Source organism: Dromaius novaehollandiae, chromosome 1 (assembly GCF_036370855.1).
Source record: "Dromaius novaehollandiae isolate bDroNov1 chromosome 1, bDroNov1.hap1, whole genome shotgun sequence".
In the NCBI taxonomy this organism is placed as follows: domain Eukaryota; kingdom Metazoa; phylum Chordata; class Aves; order Casuariiformes; family Dromaiidae; genus Dromaius; species Dromaius novaehollandiae.
Window position 1 is genome coordinate 92973780 of NC_088098.1, and position 18884 is coordinate 92992663.

Consider the following 18884-nt stretch of genomic DNA (forward strand, 5'->3'; position numbering starts at 1 on the left):
TGACCTACAGTGTGTATGTCTTGCCAATTTTGGATTACACCCTGAAAGTACATATTTAAGAGGGATAAACTTTCAGAAGTAGAAGTATTTCAATATCTAAAGCCTGCAAAGTATGTGCGTTTTAAGCTTCTAATGAATTTGCTCTTCTGTGCTCTAAAAGTACAGATAAATAAACTATTCATTAAAATATCTCAAGATATAAAGCTCAGCTGCAATTTTTAAGACGTTCCAGAGGATGCTTTGAATGACATTCGGTCTTTATCATGCTATATTTTCCTGCACTTCAAAGTAACAATGAGTCTTCTGAGGGCTCTGTATCATGTAGATGGTGAAAAGAATGTTGGGGAGGCAGGACACAATGTTCATCTATTTTTCTTTTAGTTTCCTAATTATTGTTTGTTTCAAAAAATGCAGTAGTACTTCTACTGAAGAACAGTTGCCTATATTACAGAAAATCCAGGGCCTAGTCTATCTATTACTGAGGTCAGTGAAAAGGAGCCTGTTTCCACTGCCAGTTGGAAGTTTAAATTAAAAGTGTATAGTATCTTCAAATCCTGTATAATATAGCTATGATGATTGTCGTTTATTCACTTGAACAGTACACATAAACACTTTACAGTATTGCAGAACAAACACTTAACAGTATTGCAGAATACTTATAAGAAAGTTATGAATTCTATTAAAATATTGTAACAAACTTTTAAAGCAATATTTATTCCTGTATTCTCAGCATTTTTAAGAATTCGAGTGCACTTCTTAAGTTTCCAAACGATAATTTTTTTTAAAGAACCTTAGAGTAATTGTACGAAGTATCATTATCCGCATTTGATAAGTGAGGAAACTGGAACACAGAACAGTTAAGTAACTTTCTCAGGGTTGTAGGATAATTCTTTGCTAAACTGAAGATAGATTATTTCTTGGCATTAGGTGTTCTGTGCGCTATTCCACTGCTTCTCTGTGTTAAAGAATGCTGCAGTACTTTTATAATACAATTTAAAAATGAAACCAAACTGCTTGTCTTAATGTTCACAAGTCTTGGGGAGGGGGGAACTCTTTGGCTGACATTCATTTGCTATCCTGACTTTTTGTAAAAATTGAGATTTTAAACACATACACATGCAAAAGAGAGGAAGACTGACTACCATCCTTGACTTGCCTGGGATTTCAGTAAAAAACAGAGGGAAGAATCTGGCTCAAAATATTGAGCTGAAATTCTTATTAATGTACTTCAACCTTCCAAATCATGTTTCCTGTATATTGGACCAGAACAGAAGGTTAGTAGGAGATGGATGTCCCTAGTTATAAATAATTGTGACAGCAACTAGCAGTACAGTGCACTTGAAAGAACAGTTGGGTCTTGCTGCAAAATGCATTCTAACTACAAAAATGACAGCCTGCATGGTGCTGTGGATGGAGGGCAGCTTGCAGTGCTATTCAGAATAATAATGTTTGCTTATATCTGCTTAGAATATCCTAGAGTTTTGTAAATATCTTTTAGAAAATATTCTGATGTTTCTCATTCTGGACTTATTTCTTAAATAATCATAATTGGTGTTAGAAGACATAGTTTGTAAGAAATCTGAAGTCAGGTTATAGCTCTTCTGGGGCTGAATGTATAATTGATACTCTTTTAAAATTACAGTAGCTTTTACCTTAGAGTGGAGTGTTGATGGTCTACTTTGTGTTCTGGCTGGCACCAGTGAGGGCTATGGTTAATCCAGTTTTTATTTAGAGAAGCCACTGCAGAAAAGGATACCTTCGTCTTTTAGACTCCTCCAAGCTATGGTGAGGTGCAAAGCTTTGATGTAATTTGAAAAGAGACTCTCAATTTACAGGGAAGGTAACTTCATCCTAAGATTGTTGCCAAAATACTGACTCCTGGCTGGCTTGCTCCACAATTTCTGTGATCCTTAGATCCTGAGAGTTGAGAGAGAGCCTTTCGAATCCCTGTTGCCATTAAACTCTGTCGCACGCTGTGTACTCTCTGTTCTCGGACAAACTAAGAAATGTCTTTGTCTGCCATTTAGTCACTGGCAACCCTGGAGACAAATCTGAGCTGCATTTACCTTATAGTCCTTCCTAAATGCTTTTACTGTTCTCTTGTCAATGTTAGCCTTAAGGTAGACATTCTCCAGGGAAAACGAAGACACAATCTGTCCTAGCAGCAGAGACTGTATTATTACTTCTGGTGGGTGAAAGTAACACTATGTGTATGTATTTCCAGGCTTACTTGTCAGCTTTGGTCTTTCCTAGCAGAACGGATCTAAATGTTGAACAATGAAACGAATAGGCAGTGTCTTTTCAGGTTTTCATTCTTTTTTAGAGGGGAGATATTGCTATTGTCACCATCTCTTTACTAGAGAGATCATGTCACGTTTATTTGCCAAGTAATGGAATGCACTGGGTATTTTCAGTGTGATTCCTGTAGCATTTTGTTAGTAGGTGCTTCATACTTCCAAGTTTTAAGAACTGGAGGTACATTAAGGAGAATCAAAAGGTCATCTCTATTTGTCAGCTACAAAGCTGTATCCTAACTTGTGTTACTGTCTCAAGATCTTGGAACCAGTCACATGAATAAAGCTGAAGTAGTCACTAGTAAAATGGCTTCCTGGGACTTTATTACTGTGTATGGCTTTTGAAGCCTATGCAGACAAAATAGTTTAGAAGTTTTACTGTGATTGACGTTTCTTGCTGAAAGGAGTGGATTATCAATTTGAGAAGGAAGTTAGCTTAAAAGCACTCATAGAATGAGCCAGTGTTGAACATTTCTGTAGAGCGGATAGCCTTATACTGCCCAGCTTCTTGCCTCTACCAGGGTTCTCCATTGTTTACCTGGTGGAAAATAAAGTTAAGTCCCAGTTAATGAACTGTTCTTCTAGTCAAGCACTCTTACAACAGGTACTGAGGTAGAGCTCTGACAATAGATAAACCACAACACAACCATGTTGGCTTTTGTCCACTGAGGGAATTTTAGCAGCCAAGAGAGATTATTTGGGTTATTTAATGCCCTTTTCATCACAGTCCCTGCAATGTTAAGGATACTGTAGTTATCCTCCATTGGTGAAGCTCTGGCAGTTTGTGATGCTGTATCCTTCACTACTAAGAGTTTCTGGTTCAACAGTGCTGTTGTCTAACAGGTAACAGTGTGAGGTCAAATAGTACATAAAATCTTGTCAAACAGAGTGGATGTTTCTGCTCAGTAGGTGTACAGTTGTCACTGGACCACTCAATGACTGAAGCCTTGTAATGACTAATTCTGGTTCAGGTGTAGGTGAGCATGATTAGAACATCAAACTGCTTAGCCCTGGATAAGACTCCTCTAGGCAAGTGCATTACAGTATTCAGCCAGTACGTGACCCATGGCAGTGCTATCCACAATAAGTAGATGCTACCAACAGCTATCTTGAGGATCGATTTAGGAAGAGAGCAGTTGCTTTGCCCAGGGAAATTTAGATTAGATGCAAAATTGGAATTTTCATAAGGCCTTGTTTTTACCTAGTTACGAATGTTTCCTTAGCACAAGTGAAAACTTTACACATTTTAGCTCAAACTGTACTCTACTAAGCCTCCCACATTTATACCCATCTTCTTGGCAGTCATCCCAAAATATGTTTGGGTTGAGGCATTACACATTACATTTGGTGAAGCTTTAGCATTCCCTGTTGCTCACATCAATCCTTATTTCTGTTTGCTCTTGTAATTTACAGTTAATGAAAATTCTAAGTTTACCTTTGTTTTTGTTGGCGTCTGTACAAGGGAACCCTTTAGCCATTTCAGCCTCCCATTCAAATGGCAAGCTGAATTCAAAAAGGGAGGCAAAACCTATCCGAGGAGTTTTGTTTTAAATAGAAGCCCTTAGCATACGTGTCAGTATTGTGACATTTTTGAACAAACGTTGAGAGAGCCTTGCTCTAGGCTTGACCTGTGCTTGCTTCTGGGAGCAGGCTGGTAAGTAAGAGTTCCTGCTCTCCCAATTTAGGTGAGATTCTGCCTGAAATTAGCAGGAATTTGCCTGATTACCAATGTGGGAATGTGGCTAATAACAAACTCATACAGATGACCTTAACACAGTGTAGGCAATATTGACAAAACAAACCGTTCTGGAGTTATCACAGTCTTTTCTAACAAGCCCATTAAATGAGTATTGTCTCACAGATTTTCAATTCAGAAAACATTTTTTCTGCCCACCTAAGATACCACCTATGCATCGAACTGTGTATTTATAAGATTAGAATGTTAAATAATTGGCAGTAAACATACGGTACATTTATAATTTCTATACATACACAAAATTAAATAATTGTGTTATTTATGTTATATCTGAAAAGATGCTTACTTAACTTTCTGAAACAAAAATACAGTTTTGAGCAATAAAAAATCCTATCCTATTTTTAAAAGTAAGCTTTAAAATGCCCCATTTTCATATAATTTGGGGTCTTATTAAGTATTTGGAAACATTACCTTTTACCTTTAAAAATCCTTTTCAGGTGAGAAATATTGACAAATTTAGAAAAATGTATAAGCCAGAAATATGATCCAGTTGTACATTCCTGAAAAAGCATGCCTTCACAAAAAGCAAGCCCAATTACCCCTTCCTACCTTAGCCTGTGCACAGTACTATGTACGAACACGTACATGTTTTGCTCACGTCCTAAAAGTGTGACTTTATCAGTAGGAACTCTGATCCCATTTTAAAACTTCATTTGCTGCTTTCTGGTTCATCTTGTGTAGCCACTGCGGACACTGCGCGGTCTGCAGCACTGGAGGACAAGGCATGGGCACAAAGCACTGTTCGCACCTGGTTGAAATCTCCAGTGCTTTGAGTGGTTCCTGGGCAACAGGCAGGAATCCTGAAAAGCGAGGCTGCACTTGCTCAATTGTGGCTGGCAGCTGTGACTTTGCGAGAGCACACAGCAGCTCGTTAGCCGGTTGCTTGTGTTCTGTGACATGCACGAGCATGGCAAAGTCTTAGCTGGCCTTTCTGCATTTGCTGCCTACAGTCAGGACTGGGTTGCCTGCTGTTGTGGACTTGGCCAAGGAAAGCAGTATAGAGATATAAGGTGAGTTTGTCATTGATAAGGGGCAGGGAGGTGAGGGAAGTAGGTGGGAATCAATGTTTTCTGATTAGAAAATAGGAAGAGCAGCATAGGTTCTCTGCACCTATGGGTGCTGTTTTCCTTTACCTATTATTTCCTTTCAGAGTATATTTGCAATGATGCTGCATATAAATGCAGGGACTAACATGGATTTGAGTGTGAGTGTGTGTATGTGTGTGTATGCACGTGTGCCCATGCATACTACACATGTGCATTGCGATTTGGAAATAAAAGATGATTTTATAGGATAATTTTAAATGTTACTATGAGTTTTGGTTTGGGGGTCTTGTCATTTACTTTGAGCGATCAGAATCAAATCGTGCTACCTTGATCTTGGCCTACGTAGACAGCATCTAAGCAGCAGATGCAGTCACACTGCATGCCTGACTGGCAAATTCAGACCATTTCATCTTCATTATCTGCTCAGCTTGTGCTCCTTGGCTTACCATTAAGCATCACGTTGCCCTGCTAAAAGGGAGTTAGTGTGTTACAAGTCTATTTAAACAAACTGCAAAGCTGCACCATTGTTATGACCTGTCAAAAGGTTCAGCATGAGACAGGAACAGATCTGCCATTACCTTGAGATCTCTCTACTTTACACTGCTTTAGCCTAGGAGAAGTGATATGTAGGCCAGTCTCTTCCTTACCCTTGTGTCAGAGACCTCTTTTCTGCAGCTTCAAGAAAATCTCCTTTAGACACCCAGGGCAGATATTGGCAGTAGAAGTCATTAACCTAGATTCATGAGAAAACAGCAGGAAATCCGCCTACTAAGCAAATTGCACATACTCATGAAGGAAAAGTTCATCAAGGGCTTTTAAACTCTAAGATGTGTGTATGGTGACTTGCTCAGGAAACTCCTAACCAGCAGACTGCCAGTGACTGGAAAAGTTGAAGGGAAGGCAGCAGGACTCTGGATTTGCCCAGAGTCCTTTCAGTTCTTCAGTTCTTTCCGTAAGTAGCTGCCCTGGCTAGCGTCAGGGACACGACACTGAGCTGGTGCAGCTGTTCTGATGGTCCGGAATGGGCAGTCGTGTAGATGTGGTAGATTCTCAGTATGACCAAGCTGCCTGTAGATGCTCTGGAGCCTAAGTGTTGTCACTGTTTTTTTCAGCTGAATATAAGAAAACACTAGGTGTTACGCAGTGAGTGTAAATGTGATAAAATGAGTGGAAACCAAAGTAGGACATAATCCTGTACATTCAGTCTATCAATTCCATGATTCATTTTGTGGTCTAGACCAGGGCTCTTTGTTTCCTCACCTAGCAAATGAGGATAATTGATGCTTGTCTCCTCTGAAGACAAGGATTGTGAGTTTTAATTCTGCATAACAAGATTTTGATCCTATATTGCTGTATAATATCAGTATATTGTAAACTTTCTTTTCAGTGTCATTGTGTCCTTAATTGCTGTCACTTCCTTTTCTGTCTTAAAATTGGGTTATACTGTCTCACCATGGAGGGCCTTCAGAATTTATTATCTAATATCAGTTTGGCTATCAAATGATAGAAGGCAATAACATGATATATACATATATTTAGGTCTGTGTGGTTTTGCTGTCTTCTTGTCGTGCAGGCTGTAAACTGGACCACACTAAAGTTGATAGCAAATTGCAGATTGACATCGCTTTGGTCAGGACCCTGAGTTTTAATTCGAGAACAGTATACATTTGGTGTTATTCTTTAGGAGAGTATTTGTGATCCCTTTGATTGGCCTTGTTTAGTTTCCACCTTGATATCATGCCCTCCTTGCAGTGAGAGAATTCCATGTTTCCTCCTCATCTGCAGGTATAGGGAACACAGAAATTTGACAAATTCCTTTTAATCTTGCTCCACTGTTTTTAAAATTCACAAAAATGAGATCTGTAGGACTGTTAGTTTAGAACTAGAACATGTTGTAAGCTGGTGGTAATAACTGTGCTGCACGGTACACAGAAGTTATGGGCTGGATGTTTACAAAACACATGATAATAGTTGTTGAATTTTTTTTGTACTGATTCATTTTGGTAGACCATATAACACCAAAAGCACCCACTCACAAATAAAGTGCAATAGAAAAATGGCATTAAAATGTTAAGGGTATGACTTAAGCTCTCACAACCAAGGACAATAAAGTTGAGAGACTCATTCTGTTCGTAAATCATACTGTTGTCTCAGGTATTCCAGCTCATGTAGTGGTGAAGGCAGATCCCATTAAGAGGATTATGTGAGCTGCTATATGTGTAGGCATAATAATGTAGTTGAATATAGTAGCACTGAATTTCAGTGGAGATGTGTTTGACAAGACTCTCTCTTTAATTTCTTTCTTGGGATCCCCATGGTTTAATGCATTTTGTAAATTCCTCTCACCTCTTTAACATCCTCAGCTTTTGACAGCCTGGGAAATAGAAAGTCCCCTGTCTCAGAATGGCATACTTGCTTTTTTACTGTAGAGTATATCTGCATTCTTCAGCCACGCCAAATCTTTCACCATTCCGCTGTGAGTGGAGTTGTGGAAGGAAGATGTGCTTGTTTGGGAGCTTTGTTATGCAAGAACAGCATGGATTATTCAGAAATATCAGCAAGTCCCCTTTCCTGGAGGATCTCTGATCAGAATTAAGAGCTGCCAGATATGCCTCAAACAAGTTAGTGTGATAGTAGACAACTGTGAAGTGTCTGCAGGTATCAGCTGAAGAACCTGAAGAGTTTTAATGACTTTAACTTGGGTACCTTCTGAACACTTAAAAAAAAAAAAAAAAAAAAAAAAAACCCTCTTGTCTCTAGGGCTGTGAGCAAGGGCAGAGCCCATCCTTTCATTCTGGAGTCTGCCGTCTTTTCTTTGGCATTGTTTTCCGGGTTGCAGCTTCCCCATGTCTAGACAAAGGAATGTGAAGACTCTTCAGAGGCTGGTGTTCGTTCTGCTCTATAGTTCAGCCACTGGAGCGGGTGGAGAGTGATACCTTTTGTCATACCTCTGGTTCTTAAGATTAGTCAGAGCCTAGTGAAAATCTGCTTTAGCATGTGGATATAATGCAAGCCATCTTTGACTGTTACCTTTTGGAGTGGTTTGTTAATACATATGAAACAGAAGTAGAGGAAAAGCAGAGGGGCCAAAGAAAGGGGTTTGTAAAATAGTTTAATAAAAACTCCATTAACAGATGATACAAAACTATGAAGTCGACCAGAAGCTGAACTTTCCTTAAGAAGGGCACAGTCCTCCCTTCCCAGGTTCCCAGGTAGCCAGCCTTTTTTTCCCACTGAACTTCCTTGTCGGTGTTCCAAAGCACACTGAGCACTCTGTAGCTTTATTACTCTACTTCTGCTTGCCAGTAGTTATATAGTGTCTGTGCTGCCTAGTCACTTGTGGATCATAACTTTCAAAGTCCATAAATACCCCTACATGCACTACCACTGCTTTGAAACAGAACATGGTCCAAACGCACACCTGGGCACTGAAATTTCTCTTCTATTACAAGAAGTTGCTGCATAATGATAATATCCGGGCTAAATTTATTAGCATTTGCTGCATTATTGTTCTCCTGCATGTTGTTGTCCTGTTATCGTTCTGCACAGAAACTTTATGGTGGAAGGTTCTTCTAAGAAAACAGGCCCTTAGAAAACAGTTATGTATGGTAATTATCTTGTTGAATAATTGCCTTTTACTGGGATAAAATGAGGAGAGCTGTGACTAGGTTTTTTTGTATCATTCTGTAGATTGTTTCATGCTGTTCTTTTTTGAAGTTGGACGGATACAGGTAATACTTGCTTTTCTACATGTAGTCACTGAAATTCAATTGAGTTTGCATTCCTGCTTATCAAACATGTGAAGAATGCTCAGAAATCTGAGTTGGTGGACCCAACAGATATGTTTTAATTGCAATGCAATTTCTGAGGTATCCTGGCAGTAGATCACCCTCTCTCAGTACTTTTCTGAGATAACGGAGAGAACATGGCAGTAGACTATGTGTCAAGATAATCTGTAACTTGCAGAAAGAGACTGTATATATTTGTAAAAATCAATTCAAGACATATACAGCACTGGAGACTACCTTTCCCTGTTTGCTTGTGTATTCAGCCTTTTTTATTCAAAGGCTTTTTGGTGTTAGCTCAACTAAACGAACAAATATGCCAGGCCTGGTGAGGCTAGTTGTCCAAATTAATACAAGTGAGCCCAGGGGGGGATAGTTAGAGCTTCAGACCAGTGAGTTTGAAATTTACCACCATATGGAGAAGCTGCTGGTGACTATAATATACTTGTGGTGTGGTTGTATTTCTTTGATTTCTGCTTGATGTGTAATGTATGCTTGAAGTATGGATTTTCATGTATTAGATGAGATGGGGGGAAGGGGTTGCATTGGAGAAAAAGCGTCCTTTCAAAGGAAAAGCATTGTTTGGTTACTCCAGCTTTGTAGCTTTTGTTGATATTGATGTAGCCAGCAGTATATTTCTTACTGTGTCAGGATACACTAGGTTCACCTAACAGCTGGGTGGAATAACCACCAACAAGGAAGGGAGAACATAGGATTGTGTCATGCTTCTGCTATGTTGTAGCTCTAAGGTGATGGCTATAATGAGACTAACAAGGTATGTAGAAAAAAAACCTTTTTAACAGGAATTTGTTCATGGAAATGGTTTAATGCAAATGTGGAAATCTTTGAGGGTTTGGTTTTTGTGTAGAGAGTGGCAGAATATTACACATTTCCAGCAAGCATGTATCATTTCATCAGTGTTTATACTGCTCATTGATCATGTTTTCCCATTCCTGATCTACCTTTTTGGCAGCAGCTTTCAGGGAAGACTTGCGCTTGCTCCCTTCATCTGACAAAGATTCTGAACAGGGTAGATTCTGGTTGTTGACTTGGAGAGTAGGTTTTGGCCCAATTTACATAGATAAGATTTGGCGCACTATCCTGTCCCAAGTGTCTGCTCAGTGAAAAACATGCAGTACTCTGCTCCTCCTGTTATTTTGTTTGCCAGCAACCTGGCAAGCAAAACTTTTCAAGTTCTGACCTGGCTGATGGCTATTTGAGGGCATAGAAAAGGGAAAATAAATAGCAGTTACACTAGTCCAAAAACATAAATTGTGTAAGGATTTAGAGTAACATACCACAGTTCACTAGCACCTTCAAGACTCCCATGGTACTGTACTCTGCTTCTAACTACCACACCTTTTCTGTAACTCTGGGAGTTAAGGCTGTAATCTCCATCTTTCTCGGTAGGGAAAGAGATTTTTCCCAAGTCAAGTGGACTGTTACAAGAGACAGGAATAGGTCAGCTGGTACCTGGTATGGCCCTGTAACCGCAAGAGAATGGTTCTTCCCCTTCATAGCAGCCTAGCTGTGGCATTGTTGTGGGTAACCCATGCTGACGCTAAAAGCAGTGTGAATTGTATATGTCTTGCACATCAGTTTTGCTGTCTTATAAATGAAGAGGATTTTTTTTCTTTTTCTCCCTCCTTTGAAGTTTTAAAGCAGAATTTGCTGGTGACCCACTTTTGCTAACAGTTCTCTTAACTAACCACTGTACTCACTCATACTTTTTTTTTTTTCCTCTTCCACCCACTGTCTGTCTAGCCTGGTTTAAAATTTTTATATATGTACTTTTAAAAAATTGATTAGTTGGAGAGCTGCCCGTTCTTCTGCACTGTATAATAAGGATTTAAAAACTGCACACTGAATTCTGTATAGTGTAATTAAAACTGACCCAGATTTGGACCTGAGAACACCAGGACTTAGCCAAACTTGCCATGAGCTGAGTTCTGATGGCAGATGGGAGCTAATGAGGACACACTACACTCCAGAATTTCCCAGCTGCTTGGCCCCTTTTTGTACAAACAAGGTTTGGAGTGAAGTCCCAATCCCAAGAGCATGTTCAAGCAAATGTACTGCACCCAGTGTTTTGGGAAACAAGGCAGTGCTGTCAGGCTGTTTCAGGAAAATTTTAAGGCATTATTTCCAAAGGGCTTTTGCTGTGGATTCCAGTGTTAAGCATATGCTGTCTCCCGGCTCCTGTCTTATCCTAGATTGAATGTGATCATATGCTTCAGATCATGCTTGAATATCCTCCCCCTGAATTCTCTGGGGAGATTTTCACCTTTATTTAATAGAGTGCTAAAATCCCAAAGTACTGGGTCTCCCTTCAACCTGTGGGTCTCTTCAGTGGATTCAATGTCCTGGGACTATTCAGGCAGATGTAATTGAATCAGTTTGAAGCAGCTGTAGCTGGCATGTGGTCTCTCAGATTGCTAGCACCTGCTTAGTGCTTTTTTCCTTTTTTTTTCCTTTCTCTCTCTCTCTTTCTCTCTCTCTTTTTTTTTTTTTTTTTTTTTTTTGGTAACACACTAGAGTGAAAATAGTGCCAAAACCAGCATCGGTCTTGGAGCGGATAAAGCACTCCAGATCTATTTCCCATTCCTCTTCCAACAACGTTATCACAGGCACCAGTAATGATGTGGCTAGGCTGGTAGTGAGCAGAACAGGTTTATGCTTCTCCTCCTACTGCCTCCCTCCCCTTCAAGTGAATGCACTGCCAATGCAGACTATTTTCTTCATAAGCAGTGAGCCTTAATCGTGCTCAGGTGCTCAGAGTGGCTGTGCCCTCCTTAGAAAATTGGGCAGCCCATGGTTTGCTGTATCAGATGCGTACACTGAATTTATCTACTGCTCTAACAGTCTTGCTGACCCAGTGAGGTTACTGTTAGTGTCTAACAAATGACCCAATGGTCCTGGGCTGTTCTGTTCAATAGTTCTGTTCTCTTCCTCTGGTGTAGAGTACATCAATTTCAGTTCCTGTGTTGCTGCTACAATCTAAGTTTTAGTGGAGCAAGATTTCAAAAGAGTGTGTGAGTCACTTGGTTGCCTTTTGTATTGTGTGATCTATCATAATCGAAGTTCAAATTAAACACAATGGTGCACTTGGTCAAATATGGTAACAATGCACAATGGTGTGGTTTTCAATGTAATATTGTAAGATGGCATATTGAAACATTAATTTTTTTTAATATATCCCTCCACTGACTTTCTCTTACTTTGTACATGAAGTTTAAGTGCCTCTCTCTCCTTTTTTTTAAGGTCTCCCTACAGCTCTGCCCTAGAGACAGAGACTATATCTGGATTCTTAATTTCAGCTGTTTTCTCCTTCCTTTGTTCTTTCCACACCTCTCTTCCTCCTGCTCTTTTCTTTGGCTACTTTAGTTTATGTTTCACAGAGCAGAATTTTCCACTGTCTTAAAAGGTGCCATCCCATTGCAGGATGCAGACAGTGAGAAAGGGTATATTTTCTAACACAAGTGTAATTACAATCTCTTATTTTGTTTCTTGGGCTGTAAATATTTGGGTAGGCTTCTCTATGGCCAAAATTCCTGTAACAGACTGTTCCAGTGACTCTTCTAGTCTGTTGGGTGTTACTACTTATTTCTAGGGTGTAGAGGTCCCTGTCCTCAGCTGGTGTACATTGACATGCCTCCTTGAAAAGCATTAATTGCTGCTGTTGTATGCAATTAAAAGTCAATCCTATAAAGTGTTCCAGAGAATCCTAAAGCTGTTTCTTTCTCTACTTTATATCAAGAAAGATTATGTGGTTTGCCTGTAGATGTCTGCAATGTAGGCAAAATCTTCCTTCCCTTGGAATATTCCACATCTTCTCCAGCTAATGTGTTGATCTGCAGTCCTCTTCATTTGGTTGAGCTGAGGCATTTGAAGGGTTTAGTAGCAATTTTTTTTCAAAGGAAGTGAAATGCCCAGTGAAATGTATTGCATGAGTTGTTTCCACTATTTCAAGGAGTGTAGTATAGAGCAGATGCTCCCCAGGATTGTTTTTTTCCCCCTTACAGAGCAGAAGACCACTGATTTTTAGATGTAGGGGGACTTGCCTTGAAGTTGCATTAAGTGTGCTTAGAAACAAAGAATAAAAGGTAGTTTAGCAGGATGTATGTAAAAGTGATACAGTTGAACATTTTTTGATAGTTGTCAAATGGCAATACAGAGAAAGATGAAAAATGGAGTTCTGTTTACTCCAGAATCCTTTTCACAAATCGAGCAAGGTGATGGTGCCACTTGATTTTTCTCATCTTGTTACTGTGATTTAGTTTTGTTGTTCTTTTTTGTTGTTCTTTTCTTTTTTCTCACCAGGGCTCCCACTTTCGTATTTCACTGCACTTTCTGGTCACAGTCTCACAAAATCCTTACCAGTAAAAATATACAGTTAGTGATGATAGCTCTTTTAGCTCTTTTTAACCTGGAAGTGCTGCAACTACAGATACTAGCTACAGAGTAAAATGTCAGCCACCAATTCTAAGAGGGGAAGTTAGTAAGGCTTAAATTAAGGAATGACTAAGGACAATGGTTCTCAATTTTTAGGGATGTTATTGTAAAACATTTTAGCTATGAGCAGCTACATTTGTTGTGAAGACAACAATGGAGAATGAAATATGCAATATTTTTCTCTTTGAGATGCTCATCTTTGCAGATGGGTACCCAGAATTCTTGTTGACGTCAGTAGGAACATGGAAGGTAAATGGACTGTTCTTGACACTGCAGTGAATATAGCACACATGAACATCTAAATAAAGGGCAGTAGCAAATCAGAAAGTGTTGTTTGTATGCAAAAATATTTTAATGGAAAAACAAGCAAAGATCAAGTATGCAGGTGTCTATCTTTGGATTTCTTGGTGCCATTTGTAGCCAGTCAGAGCAAGAAAACATCTGCCAGTATTACGGTTGTCTTGGAAATAACTATAGTTTTAGGTCAATAATTACTGCTAACTGACATCTTACATTCCAGAATGCTTTTTTCTTGTACTAAAGTTTACTTCAGAAATATAAAAGTTAAATAATTATGAATTCTACACTGCAAAACGTACTAGAAACCAACAGGATTTATGTTCTTATGAAGTCTTTTTGGCATAAGTGAAGAGAAAAATATATGGGTGGGTATTTGTTTTTTTGTTTTTGTGGTTGTTGTTTTTTAAGTCTGCTAACATCCTGGCTGTATGAGTTGTGAGTTATATTCTGTTTACAGTGTTGAACCATCCTTTTTAATGCACTTAATTTTAAGATACCAGTTGAGAGACTCTGTGTACGTTCTTAACTTGGATAGTTAACTGATCAATTTTACATGAAATCTGCTAGCTTTTTGTCCACGTGGAGTAGAGCACTTTTGAAAGTAAGGTCTGTTAGTGACTAGCACAGGAGGCAGATGGCAGAAAGGACAAAAAAGAAAGTTAATAAATTGATAATGAGGCGGGATTATAGCATTGAGCATGGATATTAGAACCATTTCAGACATACTTTTTAATCGCTGCCACTCTGCTCTATTTCTGTCTAGTGGCTTCCTAGTAGCACCATCCGAAAGGACTTGTTGGATGTTTGGAAAAAGACCGCTTGACTTGTCACTTATTGGCAAACATGTCTGCATCCTTGACAGAGGCCTAGAGGTTAGATGGATGATAGAGACAAGATTTTTCTGTCAGCCATGCAGTTGGTCCCTCTGGAAGTGCCTTAAAATATGTTGACAAAAGATATTTGGAAAACTTGCAGTACTGTGTCTGATCTATGAACAATGATTTTGTTTTCTGGGCAGGCTGTTCCATTGCTGAATCCATACATGTACAAAGTCAAACGATCAGTGAACAATTTAATGCTATAGCAAATATAAAAGATACCTTATCATGCTTATAACTGACAAATCAAACTGTGTAGGACAAACTGATGCAAAATACAGAGGCAGAAGTGCTGTGAAAAAGGGAATCTGTTCTTTAATCTTGCAGAGTCTTTTCAAGAAGAAATCCCAGCCTAGTTCTTTCAGTTCTGCCAGCCAAGCCCTTCCTTGAGCGAGCGATCAACTGTGGTGTTGGTGACGTTGGTTCTGGGCACTTCCTGCAACTCCAGGTGCTTCTCCCCAAATTCCATGCTCGACAATTAGACAGAAGGCTCCATCGAATTAAATTTTATTGTTCAAGTATTCTTCATCTATTGGGGATGCACATAATCAAGAATTCGGCTGTCCCGAGCAACCTGTTTAACCTAATGAGAGGGAATGGCAATGGGTGTTGCTCAATCGGGACAGCAGTGCCAACATTTCTGCTTAATTGGGATGCAGCTGGCCAGTGCCAGTCCTTGAAGTGGTTTTTAAACAGGTGTTTAATGGAAATCTAAACTCTGCCCTTTTAATATAGAAGTTGCCAAATAAAGATTAACAGAAAAAAAAATCTAATGCAGCATGAATAATTATCTTTGTATATTTATTCAGCATAATCTCTACCTTAACTTTAATTTGGGAGGTAGGGGGAGGTGCATTTCTTTTCTTAATTGAGAAAGTCCATTAAATAGAACAATGGTTTGTCTAATGGGGTGTCCTAATTAAAATTGCCCTGTAATTTGAAAAAAAAAAAAAAAAGTATCTAGTTATATGTAGCTAAATTTGACCTAAAAGCCATTTAAATCTGGAAAATCTGTTATACTTTTTCTGCTGAAAATGAAACTTAGCATTCTGCCACCAAACAGCATGATTCTGTTATTGCGCAGTATTCAAGATTAAAGACCGCCTCCTCGATTCCTTTTCAGTGCTTCGAAGAAAGCATGTTGTGAAGAAATTTGAAATAGATTTCTCCCCTACCTCCTGCCCCTTCAGTAGTACTCCTTCATGGTTGCATCTTTGCAGGATTTTGAAAGCAAACACAATGTTGTTCTGTGCATGCTGTAGGCCAGTCCGAAGCCTTTGGGTATGATTAGTGTGGTGAACTAACAAGCAACTGAGATAGCTGCTTAGCAGGACTGAGTGGCTCGAGCTTGCCTTTGCGACTGTGCAGCTACACAGTTTCTGACTGGCTTGGCATGCACGCTGACTAACTTTGTTATCTCGGAGAGTGTGGGCCTGCATACATAATCTACTCTGTGTACACAACTGGGGAGATTTTACCAGGGCTTGTAAAAATGACCTATTTGTGCTCTAGCTAGCAGGCTTTAAAATGCTGCTGAGGCAAATTGCGTTTAACACAATTTCTCAAATCGGGGAATGCTTGAAAGACTTTACCAGCGTCAGAAATATTGTTTGTGTTTGAACAGGAATTCTCAATGTCTTTAACTCAGCAGAACTGTTCAAGTGGCAGCCTGTAGATGTTGCTACGCGGACACAAGGTGGTGGAATTTTATTCTCCCTGTACCTCTATTTCTCCCCACTTTCTAGGCAGGCTGGAAGAGGGACTATTTTCAAAACCATTTGAAGTTGGCCTGAATGGACTGCTGTTGGATTCAGCTAGAACTACCTCACTCTGATTTCAGTGGAAAGAGGATCACATCGCTATTCCTTTTGACAATCCCACCCATGTCTAATATAAAATGTAATGAGAACACTATGTACGAAAAAGTGGAAGTTCATAAATGCCAGAACTTAATTAGATACAAGAGGGGCTACTTTTCACTGAATTCTTCTTCTGCTTACACCAACTTTACACTTTCATAACTCAACTTCAGTGGAGTATGTAACAACTGAAAAAAGGAAAGGAAAAAATCCAATGAATGATTTGCAATTTGCTTAGCCTACTTTTAGCTCCAAAAAGGACTGTTAAAGCAAAGATAAAATTTGAGGCTGATGTTGTGGTAATGTGCTTTTAAACCAATCAAGAACACTGGAATAGAAAGTATTCAAGTATTGGCATCATTTAAAATTCTTAGATTCTCCTCATCTTTTTAATGACCATGAAAACTGATTTAGGTATTGTTGTAACCTGCAGAGAATCTAACAAATTTAATTAAACAATATTGATGGTGTTCCAATGGTAGGTCATAATTAGATATTAAGAAAAGGTGTTTGCCAAATCATTTTGTGTGTGTACATATATGCATGTGTTTGTGTATATATATGTATGTATGTCTTCTAGTGGACCATTATTTTATTGGGAGAAGTATTCAGTGCCCTAGAGCAAGAATATATGCATGAGTGGGTTGTGCTGTATTATCAAGAAGGCATCTTAAAGACAGTGGAAGAAAAACGGGAACCTCCTGTTGAGAAACCAGCTGAACAATTGTATAGGGGTCACATAAGTTGAACATGTATAGAATTATGTAACAACCTGTGCTGCTGCCCATGATTGATAGAATAACTGCAGTCATCTTCAGAGAGTATATAAGACTGCAGTGAAAACAATTAGCTGTGTTGGGTGCCATTGCTTCAGCATCACATATGCTATCATGTAATGCTACATATGTAGGTATTATTTCATTGCTATTAACGGAAAAAAGCCACCAATGCTTATATCTGATCTGGTATTCTGCCCTTGGGGCCTGGTTGTAACTTGTATAGAAAAGTTCTGACTGCAGTACTGAAATGACTGGTATTGACTGTTGATCTGATGAAAATGGATGAAGATCAGGTGTCCACACTGATTCTTTTAGTTCTGTCAGTTACTGTAATTTCCAGAGATAATGAATCATCTATGGATGCTAACTGGCTAGTGGAAGTTGTTCACAAATGACTCCTTTCTCCTGAAGAAATTGCAGATAATAGTGTTGGGTGATTATTTACTGCCATGGGATTCCTCTCATGCAGGATTTTAAATGTTCCATTTTTGCTACCCCTGGAGCAAGCAGGCTAAATGAAGAGACTTGAACTGCAGTGTCTTCAGTATTCAGCTGAACTCCGGTGTTACATCCCACCACTTCCTGTAAAACTGTTAGGGCAGAGTAACTTTAGAAGTGATGATAGTTAGAAAAATTAGGCTCGAGTCAGGCAGAAAGTAATGCTCATGTGCTATGGGAATTTCGCAAATGAAATAATAGTTTAACTGTAAAGGTGTGAAAGAAAACTTCCTGTTCTTTATTTCCAAATGTATTTTCTGAAGTTCTTCAAGGATTTTGGGGTGCTTATGGATGTCCTGGTAACAGCGTTTGGTAATCATGCACTTTATTGTTTGCCTTTGGCAAGAAAGCTCAGTTCTTTCCTTTTGAATGTGGGACTTTGCCTCACTGCCTCTGGGAAGCATTACCGTAATGCATATCACTTGAGGCTAATTCGGCCTGCCACTTGGAAACTGCCCCTGGTGCAGGCTGTGGCAGTGCACCATTAACTCAAGCTCTTTTTCATCAAAAGCAGACTGTGTCTGTTCTGCTTGATCTGCATGGCCCATCAGTTTAGTTTTGGTTAATGTGTGAGGTGGTAGCTTTTTTATCCATAAAGCCATGATTGGTTTGGTTTCCAGCCATGTGATAGGAGGCTTTCTCCCATGTCATACCAAGGCCAGCTGAGACATCTCAAGGTGTAGTTCCTTAGCAGCCTAAAGGGCTTGGAATTGAGGCTGCTCTGTGGACATCCCTTCACTCATACACTCCTGCCGCCTCCTCAGCTCTAATCCCCAGGTTTCATGACTGGATTGTGAGCTGCTACTGGGCATTGCTCTGGCTGAAAACACATGGAAAAGAAACTTGCTTTTAGCTGAAAGCTCCTTGAATCAGACGGTTGTCCAGTTCTGATACAAGCAGAGGCTCAGGAACATGTGGCCAGAAGAGTAAAGGGGGTGGCAAGGGTGGGGTTGTGGCAGCTTCAATTTGAATTGGCTTACACTGCAGTGAAACCACACTCATAAGGTTCTGGAAATAATAACCCGGTGGCAAGATACAGCTGTGAGCATAGGATGTGATAGTTAAAGGGAGTGTGGCTTTGGAATTTACTTTCTTCGTTGTCTGCTAAAACTAGGGTTTTGGTTAGTTTCAGAAACTCTGAGGATCCCACACCTCATGCTTTTTATCCCAGAGAAGGGTAAAGGATATGAAGGGTCAGTTCATTTCTTTTATGAGGTTCGACTGATACATGCTATAA

The 18884-nt window shown here is 39.5% G+C and overlaps 1 protein-coding gene across 18 annotated transcripts in view; it reads left to right on the plus strand.

The window, feature by feature from the left end:
• The window catches only part of ZBTB20 (zinc finger and BTB domain containing 20), a 518459-nt gene that overhangs the window by 105987 nt on the left and 393588 nt on the right, over positions 1-18884 (plus strand). For 5 of the 18 annotated variants that reach the window (XM_064520252.1, XM_064520234.1, XM_064520242.1 and 2 more), the window contains one exon: positions 14839-14959. The exons of the other annotated variants lie outside the window; for them this stretch is intronic. The gene's annotated coding sequence lies outside the window, so the exon portion shown is untranslated. The remainder of the gene's footprint in view (positions 1-14838; positions 14960-18884) is intronic. 18 annotated transcript variants of the gene reach the window in all.